This window comes from Urtica dioica, chromosome 6, assembly GCF_054948205.1.
Source record: "Urtica dioica subsp. dioica isolate 48M chromosome 6, U.dioica_male_clone48M_v1_H2, whole genome shotgun sequence".
NCBI lineage: Eukaryota > Viridiplantae > Streptophyta > Magnoliopsida > Rosales > Urticaceae > Urtica > Urtica dioica.
In genome coordinates this window covers 42,297,886-42,309,433 of record NC_142761.1, presented here as the reverse complement: position 1 = coordinate 42,309,433, position 11,548 = coordinate 42,297,886, and the positions used below count along the sequence as shown (strand labels likewise).

The 11,548-nt window shown below is 36.4% G+C and overlaps 1 long non-coding RNA gene across 1 annotated transcript in view; it reads right to left on the bottom strand.

Annotated features, from left to right (window-relative positions):
• LOC149394337 (uncharacterized) overlaps positions 1-3,933 on the bottom strand; it is an 84,785-nt gene extending 80,852 nt beyond the window's left edge. Inside the window, exon 1 of the long non-coding RNA XR_016299728.1 lies at positions 3,747-3,933. This is a non-coding gene — a long non-coding RNA (uncharacterized LOC149394337). The remainder of the gene's footprint in view (positions 1-3,746) is intronic.
• Positions 3,934-11,548: the final 7,615 nt, after the last annotated feature.

Genomic DNA, 11,548 nt, shown 5'->3' with positions numbered 1-11,548 from the left:
ATTAGAAGTACCAGATTGTTGTAGTTGTTCCTCGTATATTTTTTGTGTAATACGTGATTGTTCCTGAATAATATAAGCACGTCGGCGTGGATCAGAAATAGAATTTGGGTCTTGTATCATGATTTTGAGCGTGCATTTGGAGTTCTTCAATCACGATTTGCTATTATTGCGGGACCGGTACGTTTTTGGCGCAAAGAAATACTGCATGACATAATGACAACCTGCATCATTTTGCATAATATGATAATCGAAGACGAGCGTGATTTAAGTGTTCCAATCGAAGAAGAGACTGCACCGCCTCCAGAAGTTGAAATGGTGGTTGATGAAGATGTTCGGTTTCAACAATTTATGAGTAGATACAGCCAAATCAGAGACAAAGATGCCCATTTTGCCCTACGTAATGCATTAATAGATCATCTGTGGGAGAGATATTCAAATTCTTAAGTCTATATTTATGTTTTTGTTAATCAATTAATAGCTTGTGGTGTGTTTTATTTATTTTTATTAATGTAATGCATTTAGTTATGTTGTGGTGTGTTTTTTTTTATTATGAGATGTAATATTTTAATTTATGTACTCTATTTTCAATTAATATATTATCATATTTGTGCAATTAATGAATTTTTTTAATTTTCGGATAGATTATTAATAATATCTATGTATTTGAACTAATATGAACAAAATTAATGGTGTTGGTCAAATTTACAATTTATAAAAATAATAATGGGTTAAAACTCAATTATAAAAAAATATAGTGGGAGAGGATATATTTAGAATATTCTTTAAAGAATATGTAAAATAGAGATGGAGTGCATATAAAATATATTGTTCACTGATGTAAATATGTAAAATAGAGACGAAAAATAGAGATGGATTGTGGATGTTCTTAAAATAAAAAATTAACATTTGCTATTTTAATATACAAAAAAAAAATTGATGATTAATCATATTAAATTTATTAAAATTATTAAAATACATATTTTGAAATGTTTATTAAGATGTGAATTTAATTATATATGAAATATATTTAAAAGGTAAATGAGTTTAGAACTTTTAAAAAATATAAAATTTAATATTATAAAGATTGAAACTCATATTTCAATCAATTCCAGAAATAATCATACTTAAATTTATAGCATGAGAATCTTGCAATTTTCTTATGTACTTATTGAACAACATGAAGAAAGAAAATATAAATTAAAAGACGAAATTAATTATAAGGTATTAGTGATAAGAATATAAAATAAAATTAGAAAATATGAGGATATGGAAATAAGAAAAACAAATAACATATTAAAAATAGAATAAAAATTTTGTGAGAGCATGGACTAAAAATTAATAGGCGCTCCTCTACTTTTGTTTTTTTTTTTTTACTTTACTTTTAGTAGTGTTTTACTTTCTTGTAATAAAAAGCAGTTGCTCCCTTAGTTTTGTTATTTGTCATACACGCATTGAAAAAATCTTTAAAAATTTCGACTTCAGGTTTCTGCATCAACAAAAACAAATTCGCAGCGATTAATATGTAAAGGTAAAACAGTTTACCTCGACCCTAAATCCCAGCCGTATTAATTCGCAGTGATTTCCAGAGATTCTCGATCTGAAGCGCCTTTGATGTCTTGAAAACGCAGCTTTGTGGGGTCCACTTTGTAGGTCTTCTTGCAATGTGCTATATGGTTGAGCTCATCCAGACACCTCCGAGAATCTGTGAGAAGACGATTATCAAGATCGGCAATATCTCGATCGCTCCCTGAAGCGCAGATTAGATTTTGTGTGAGGATAGTAAAAGGAAAGTAGAAGAATAAGAAAAAGGGAAAATAACACATTTATACCCTGTGTTTTAGTGAAATGTCGAGTTTAACCCTCAGTTTTCAAAAATGTCGAGTTCATACCCTCTGTTTAACTAAAATGACGAAATTATACCCTCTGTTTAACTAAAATGACGAAATTATACCTTGAAATAAACAACAGTGTCACGAAGATTATTTTTATTGACTTTTCATTGACGTTGACTATAATATTTATATATAAACACCAATTATCTTTATTCATTCGCGCCATATATGTAATTTATTTAAAAACTAAAAAATAAACAACAGTCTCTTAATCGCGAAGAACACAGAAAGAGGCAAATGGGTAAACATTGATAGTTGATAGTCATCAAAATCGCATATTCGTACAGAGAATCCAGGATTTAGAGTTACAATTCGAACACGGAATAAAATCATTTCTTAGGAGGTACGAGTTTTATTATTTAATTTCAATTTAAGACTATTTTTTTTTCAAAATTGAGAATTTGAAAGTTAGGGTACTGATTTAGATTTGATTTGGTTTTTCGTATATAAGAGTTAATATCAATGAAAGGGAGATTTGTGACGCTGTTATTCATTTCAGGGTATAATTTCGTCATTTAGTTAAACAGAAGGTATAATTTCGTTATTTTAGTTAAACAGAGGGTATGAACTCGACATTTTTGAAAACTGAGGGTTAAACTCGACATTTAACTAAAACACAGGGTATAAATGTGTTATTTTCCCATCAAAAGAACAAAAGTGTGACTTTTCATGTGACTAGTTTTTTAATATATAAAGGAAGCACAAAGCAATATTGGCTCTTTTTTTTCTATGCACAAGATAAGAGGGAGAAATTTCGCTTTTGAATTATTGATATCACATTTCCTCAAAAAAAAAAAAAAAAATTGATATCACACGGTTTCTTCAACTTCGTTGTTTTGGGTTGTTTGATGGGTCGTCGAGTTTTAGGATTTTTATTTTTATTTTTATTTTCATTTTACTATTGACGGATCCAAAGACAGATTGGGTCCAAAATTATCTTTCGTGAAATAACAAATGATAAAGTAACGATGATGTCTAAATACTATATATGACTTCGTATTTTCTTTTCCGAAGCGTGTTTCGAGTTCTGAGAATGCAACTTCGAAGCTTCTCTTTTGGTGTCTTACACACTGCATGCCCTTGCTTGTAACGTCATTTTATTTCAATATGAATTTTTTTGGATTCCTGTCGGTTCATCAATTATCAAACTTTTATAGTTTACTCCTACAATAATAAATTACTAGGTGCGCTCCTCTACTTTTGTTAATTTACTTTTAGTACTGTTTTACTTTCTTGTAATAAAAAAGCAGTTGCTCCCTTAGTCTTGTTATTTTTCATACTCTCGCCGATTACTAGAGCGGCGCAAAAAAAAAAAAAAAACTGGTAAAATTGTAAACCGAATCGAACCGTTGGTTTTTAGACCGTTGATCCGGTTTTAAACAGTTTAAAATTTCATCGGTCCGGTCCGGTCTGAACTTTTAAACGGTCCGGTCCGGTCTAAAAAGTCTAAACCGCAGTTTTGACCGGACCGGACCGGTTAGTATTTAAATAAATAAATTAATAAAAAAAAATATATGTCTAAAACGGTTCGGTCTAAGACGGTCCGGTCTAAAACGGTCTAAAAGAAAACCGTATCGGTTATTATTTAAGAAAAATATAAACAAAAATAGGCTAAAATAAAACGGTCCGGTTTAAAACGGTCTAACGGTCCGGTCCAAACCAGATCGGACCGTTTTAACCGGTTAGGTCCGGTCCGGTTTAATTTTTTTTAAACCGTTTAAACCGGTTCGATTTGATCTTTTGACCGGTTTTAAACCGGACCGGACCGTGTACACCTCTACAGAAAATATGTCTAAAAATTTCGACTTAATTCAGCAAAAACAAATTCTCAGTGATTAGTTACTAACAATTTACCTGGCCCCTGAATCCCAGGCGGATGAACTCTCAGTCGTTTCTGAAGCGCCTTTTGCGTTCTTAAAAATGCAGCTTTGTAGCTTCCCACCGAGAATCTGTGATAACTCGATCGCTCTCTGAATCGCCGATGATATTTTATGTGAGGATAGTAAAGGAATGAAGAAGAAGAAAGAATACGGAGATAAGACTGACTCTGTGCGTGACTAGTTTTGTCTTAGCTGTACCTAGAATATAAAGGAAGCCACAATGCATAAAATATTAACTTTTCTATGTACACAGAAAAAAGAGAGGAAATTTCTTTAAATTTGCAAGTTGGGATATGTATTCATATCACGCGGTATTTTCCTCAATTGTGTAGTCTTGTTTTGGCTGGGTTCATCTGTAGTTGTCTCGAATTTAAGGACTTTTGAGTTTTTTCCACAGCGGGCCCAAGAAAAGAATCGAATAATTAGTGCTCTGTTCACATTGGGGCATCACAGAAGAAAACTAGTTTACGTCAACCAAAACCATTTATCAAATTCGGTTAAATCCGGATAACTAACGATTTACCTCGCGTCTGCCGAATTAAATCGGGATAAATCCGCAGTGGTTCTTAGAGATTCCCGCCACATCTTCACCTTTTCCGAGTCGTGTCCAAAGCGTGTTTCGAGTTCTGAGAATGCAACTTCGAAGCTTCTCTTTTGGTGTCTTATATCCGTTGCACAAAGCAAGATCGGCTTTTTTTTTTTTTGACAAATTTCATTTTATAGACCTAAAAACTATCAAAATATCAAGATTAGACCCATTAATTTAACAAAAAATTGGCTACGTAAGCCACCTAAACTATAGGAATTGTAAATTAGTCAACATTTAGTAAATAATTTGTAAATAGCCAACTTGCATACGTAGCAGCCTATTAACTACCTAAAATATATGTTTGCTTGTGTTAAATAAGGCTTTTATTAATTTGTTAATAAGTTTACTTGGCTATTTACAAGAAATTAACCAAATGTGTGTTATATCTCAATCCACTATATCCGTGTGGTTATATAACTTAATAACCCTTAATTTAATAATATCCGAAATTTGACTTTTGGACACTTTTCGGACAAAAATGCCCTTGAAATTCAAATAACACATATTCCTCTCTCATTTTTAAATCCTCTTCATCAAATAACCCATATGTTCAGCTTCGATTTTGAGGGTTTCGCATCGTTTTTGGAAAAAATTCATAGTTTGAATTTCTAAAAAAAACATGAAAAAATCCGATGAATCTCATCGGAGATCATCGGATTCCGATGAAATCCGATGAATCTCATCGGAGATCATCGGATTTCATCGGAAATCCGAGATGAGATTCATCAGATTTTTCCGATGACCTTCAACCCAAAATTTGTGTTCAAAATCCGATAAAATCCGATGCTTTTTATACATATATGGACTTGCAAGGGTATTTTTGTCCGACTTCGGATATTCCCATCTTGAATGAGGGCCTCAATCTGACGCTTAAGCTGGTAACATTCGGACGTCAGATGCCCATGGTCTTGATGGTACTCACAGAACTTGCTTCGGTCCCGCTTTGCGGGATCCTTCATGAGAGGAGCGGGGCTTCCTAGCTTGTCGCGGTGCAAAGCCAGGATCCGCTCTTGCGGAGTGTTCAGGGGGGTAAATGCCGAGAACTTTCGGAAGCTATCGACATGTGATGGTCTCGGCCCGGGGAGGGAGCGACCGTTAGGGGCCTGGCCTCCCTTGTTCCTCCTCTTTCGAGGGTCGGGGCGATCTCCGTCCTGATCGTCACGACGGCGACCGCTTTGTCAGTCTTGATATTTTGATAGTTTTTAGGTCTACAAAATGAAATTTCTCTTTTTTTTCTATGCACAAGAAAAGAGGGAGAAATTTCGTTTTTATATTTTATTGATATCACACGGTTTCTTCAATTTTGTTTTTTTGTTTTTTCTTGTTTGATGGGTCGTCGACTTTTGACTATTGGGATGGGAAATAGTCGGATCTAATAGTCATTTTATTGTTTTGGATTAAAATATTGAGTTCATTGTTTTTGTACACTTTTAGTAGTGAGTTTATGAGAGATAAATAATTCATATCCGATTTGTCCTTTAGTTTTTATTTTTGTTCATTTAAGCCCTGAATGTCAGAGACTTTTTCAGTTTCGGTCTGGATTTGAATCCTCTCTTCTCTCAATACCTCGCACATCATCAGCATCTTCCTCTCATCCTAGAACTCGCTCCTCATTCCCGCCATTTCGCGCCAAGCCCTCGCACACGCGCTACGCCGATTTCCTCACGCGTCACTCGCCGCTGAGCTCCTTCGTAGGCTTCCTTCGTGCTATGCGCTCGACATCGAGCTCGGCGTGGAGATCGGCGATCTGGGCCTGGGTTGAGTCGAGCTCCGAGGCATCCATGGTTGTGGGTCTGAAGAACGCGAGCTCCTAGAATGGCCTCCTCGTCTTATCTCCGCCATCTCCCAAGCTCCGATCCGAGAACGACCTCGACGGAGCCCTAAAACCCTCCGTCCCCGCCGGAAGACTCGCTGCGTACAACAACTCGAAGCTCTTCGAGAAAGCACCCCAACTGTTCGACGAAACTCCCAAGAGGTTCGAGTTTTCCCGGACGACATGTTGTACCGGATTCTTGTGACTTTTGCAAATTAAGAGATGTCCCTTGTTGTCGGTACAGAGTGATGGGCTCAAGAAGAAGATCAAGAAATGCCCCAACGATATATTCCTTGATTAGTAGTGTCCATAACCTTAAGGCAAGTACTTTTTTTCCAGCCATGTTATTCATATCAAGAAGAACTTTATCTCATCCACCTATGTTCGCCTTACTGCATATTTATGTTATTCATATCTCATCCAGTTATGAACTTTATCTTGCTGGCTGCAAAACGAAGCTTAACGTTGACGCAATATCAAGAAGAGAAATTTCGATGCTACTTTCTGTTTCCACTTTCAAAGGCATTCCTCTTTATTAATCTTTTTTATTATTATTTTTGAACTTATTGATGACTATTCATAGCAAAACAAAAAAAGAAAATGCTGATATACTTCATGACTTGTTATTAAAAAAAAAATTGGGAATTTTGTTATTTTTTGTGCTCTACACATTCCTCAATATTTCATTCTTCTTTTTCTTATCTGGAATTCCTATTATGAAGTTTTGAAGTTTGCGAATATTTTGGTTTAAAATATATGGCTCTTCAGAGATAATGTGTTTTCCGAAGGAAGGACTACTGCCCATATCCACCACTCATCTTTATATTTGGAGATTTTCAAGTCCGGAGACACTGAACATGAATAGGTTATCAGGGAATGTCCTTTGCTGGAAAATGAGGAGCTCGAGAAGCAGATCAATGAACGGCTACTTTAATTCAAAGATTACTCATGTTGTATGCAGTTAAATACATAAAATCAACTATTTTAATTTCGTTTATTTCTCTACTGATCTTATGGAAAAGTTTAGGTACATGTGACTTTGATTGTCTCTGTTACTGAATTTGGATTTTTAGGCTAACCTGCATGGCAAGCCTGCATATAGCTTAATATCATGCTCTTGCTACTCTTTTCTATCTACAATTTCGATAATTGTAGATATGTATATCTACAATTTCGGTAATTTATATGTCTACAAATTTCTAATATAAATATCGATAATTGTAGACATATGTATATAATTATACAAATTGTAGACATACATGTCTACAATTACAGAATTATAGATAACATGTCTTTAATTATTTAACTTGTAGACATAAACGTTTACATTATTATCTTAGAGGGTAACTATTTTAGAGGGCTTGTTTCTTTTTCTTAATATAATTTTTTTTTTGTATTACTTGATCCGATTAACAGTCAAAAGATTTGTATTTTTATGAAGTCCAACTACTTCAAATTATTCAATATAGATTATCCAATACAATAACTATTTTATTACTCGCAAAAGAAAATTTTGGTGGTGACACAACAAAACAAAGAATATTTAACACTGGCATGAACTTATAAGGACAATAATCAGTGTGAAAATAACAAAAGAATAAGTATTAATTTGAAATTGTGTCTGTAAGTGAGTGTAAATCCACTTATTTAGAAATTATTTAGAAACGTGATTGAGTTTACAACAACTCAATTATATTAGATACTATCGGGTAGTTAGGAAGTTCTATTATTTAGCTAAATAGTAGCAGTTTGTTAGCAGCCGTGTAAACATCCTTGTACGGGTATTTAATCCCCGACTCTTTGTGAATGAAATCATCGAAGTTTCTCCTAAAACTTACATGGTATCAGAGCCTGTAATCTATGGAGGATTCGACTAGTCAAACAAACACAAAATCTCTCTCATCTACCTCGCAGATCAACAGCATGGACTCATCCAATTCTTCTGTCCATTCATCTATGCTCATCACTGGGCATAGATTGACTGGACGAAATTATATGGAATGGGCCCAGTCTGTGAAACTTGCAATCGATGGGAGAGGGAAACTTCGCTATTTGACAGGTGAAATCAAGAGACCGAAGGAAGGAGAGGATGGCTTCAATATCTGGAGATCCGAGAACTCGTTGATCACAGCGTGGTTGCTCAACTCGATGGAAGCATCAATCGCCAAGCCCCACATGTTCATGAAGACGACAAAGGAGGTCTGGGACTCAGTCAGAGAGACGTACTCTGATCGTGAGAACGCATCGCAGATCTTCGAAGTGAAGACCAAGCTGTGGCAATCCAGACAGGGAAGCCGAGACGTGACAACCTACTACAACGAAATGGTGGCACACTGGCAAGAGCTGGATCAGTACCACGACGATGTGTGGGAGAGTATAGCTGACTGCGCTCGACAGAAGAAACGCGAGGAGAATGACCGTGTTTACATGTTTTTAGCAGGTGTGAATCGTGATCTCGATGAATTCAAAGGAAGAATCCTCGGTAGACGTCCGCTGCCATCAATCCGAGAAGTCTTCTCAGAGATCAGAATTGAAGAGAATAGAAGAAAGGTCATGCGCCGTGGTGAAGAACAAGCACCGGCTGATTCAGCTCAAGAGACGTCAGCCTTGCTTGTGAGACGGAACGAGGAGAAAAAGAAACCATGGTGCGACCACTGCAAGAAATTGTGGCACACCCGGGAGACCTGCTGGAAGATCCACGGAAAGCCACCGGGGTACAAGACAAAGGCAGAGCGAGCTCTTCAAGCCTCTACATCCGAAACCTCTCAAGAGCAGCGAGTCAATTCCGCACAGCTGCCATTCACCAAGGACCAGATAGAACAGCTCCTAAAAATTATTAAAACCACCCAAACACCTAGCCAAAATGTCCCTACATGTTCCTTTGCACAAGATGGTAAAAATATTCCTACTTCTCTTCTAAGTTCTAAAACAAATAACACCTGGATCATAGACTCTGGTGCTTCTGATCATATGACGGGAAATTCGAGTCTTTTTTGTTCATATAGACCTTGTGCTGGAAATAGAAAGGTTAAGTTTGCTGATGGAAATTTTTCAGCCATAGCAGGAATAGGGGAAATAAAATTATCAGATTCCTTACCCTTGTCTCAAGTCCTTCATGTCCCAAATTTGTCCTTTAATCTTGTCTCTGTCAGTAAAATCACTAAAGACCTAAATTGTAGCATTGAATTTCACTCTTCGATGTGTCTTTTTCAGGAACTGGTTACGGGGACGAGGATTGGCAATGCTAAGGAGCGTGATGACCTCTATTTCTTAGAAGGATCGGACTCGGATAAAATAGGTCAAAAACCTTCTTGTTTTCAGATTATTTCCCTTCCTAATAATAATGAAGTGTATAAAATGCATTTTAGACTAGGTCATCCTAGCTTTTTCTATTTAAAAAGATTGTACCCATCTCTTTTCATTAATAAAGATCCATCTTCCTTCTATTGTGATATATGTGCTTTGGCAAAACACCATAAAAGTCACTATCCTACACGTGCATATACTCCTACCTCTCCATTTACACTAATACATAGTGATATCGGGGGAGCGTCTAGAGTATCTACATTAACTGGAAAGAGATGGTTCATGACGATAATAGATGACCATACACGGGTTAGTTGGGTTTTCTTGTTGAAAGAAAAAAGTGAAGTTGAAACCATATTTAAAATGTTTTTTAACATGATACAAACTCAATATAATGTGAAAATCAAAATGGTTAGAAGTGATAACGGCCGAGAGTATTTTTCACATACTTTAAACAAGTTTTTTACTGAACAAGGGGTAATTCATCAAAGTTAATGTGTTGACACTCCTTCTCAAAATGGTATAGCGGAACGAAAAGGCTATAACCAGGCTCAATCCGATCATACCCTTTTTACAAAACACTCGAAGGAAGGAAAGATTGCGATTCTCATTGTTTATGTAGACGATATTATTCTCACAGGAAATGATCAAAGGGAGATAGAGGTGTTGAAGAAGAAAATGGGGAAGGAATTCGAGGTGAAAGACTTGGGCGAGATGAGATACTTCCTAGGGATGGAGATTGCGAGGTCAAGACTAGGAATATCTGTGTCACAACGAAAGTACATCCTTAATCTCCTCACGGACACCGGAATGAGCGCTTGCAAACCCGCAGACACTCCCATTGATCCTAATTTGAAGCCTGGAAACATAAAAGAAGGGGTCCCTGTTGACAAAGCTCAATATCAGCGTCTTGTAGGTAGACTTATCTATTTGTCACATACTAGACCTGATATCGCATTTGCAGTAAGCACGGTGAGCCAATTTATGCACTGCCCATTCGAAGAGCATCTTGAAGCAACCTACAGAATTCTGCGCTATCTGAAGAGCTGCCCCGGAAAAGGCTTATTATTCAAGAAAGGAAGCTGCAGAACAGTGGAAGCCTTCACTGACTCCGACTATGCTGGCTCGGACGTGGATCGCAGGTCTACTTCGGGGTATTGTACTTATGTGTGGGGTAATCTGGTCACGTGGAGAAGTAAAAAACAGAGCGTGGTGGCTAGAAGTAGTGCGGAGGCTGAATATCGATCAATGGCCAATGGTGTGTGCGAATTGTTGTGGATTAAAAGAGTTCTCGGAGAATTAAAACTAGAGATAAATCTGCCCATGAAACTATTATGCGACAACAAAGCAGCGATAAGCATCGCACATAACCCGGTTCAACATGACATGACTAAGCACATTGAGGTCGATCGGCACTTCATCAAAGAAAATCTGGAAGCTGGAATCATTTGTATTCCTTTCGTTACAACGAAGGAACAAACTGCAAATATCTTAACGAATGGGCTGTTTCGACAAGTGTTTGAGAAGATGATAGACAAGTTGGGCATGTACGATATACACGCACCAACTTGAGGGGGAGTGTAGAAAATATTAATCGGTCATTATCCTGTAAATACTTGTATTTTATTAGTTTAGGATAATTACTCAATTATTTAGATATTATCGGGTAGTTAGGAAGTTCTATTATTTAGCTAAATAGTAGCAGTTTATTAGCAGCCGTGTAAACATCCTTGTACGGGTATTTAATCCCCGACTCTTTGTGAATGAAATCATCGAAGTTTCTCCTAAAACTTACACGTAGGAACCCGTTTACCGGAGAGGAACCCGAAAAAAAATGTAGGAACCCGAGGGGGATTCAGACAAATATTTTACAATAATAAAAATAGTTTTCATAGTTCATACTTCAAACAGAGGTTCTAACCAAACATAAACTGAGTTCTTAAACAAAAAACACCATAAGTAGAGTATAAAATTATTACAACACGTACGATAAAATACACTAATTATAAGTGGAGTGTCTCGGGCGTTGAAATCTGCGTCGCCTAGATCTGCGGCGTGGTTGATCATC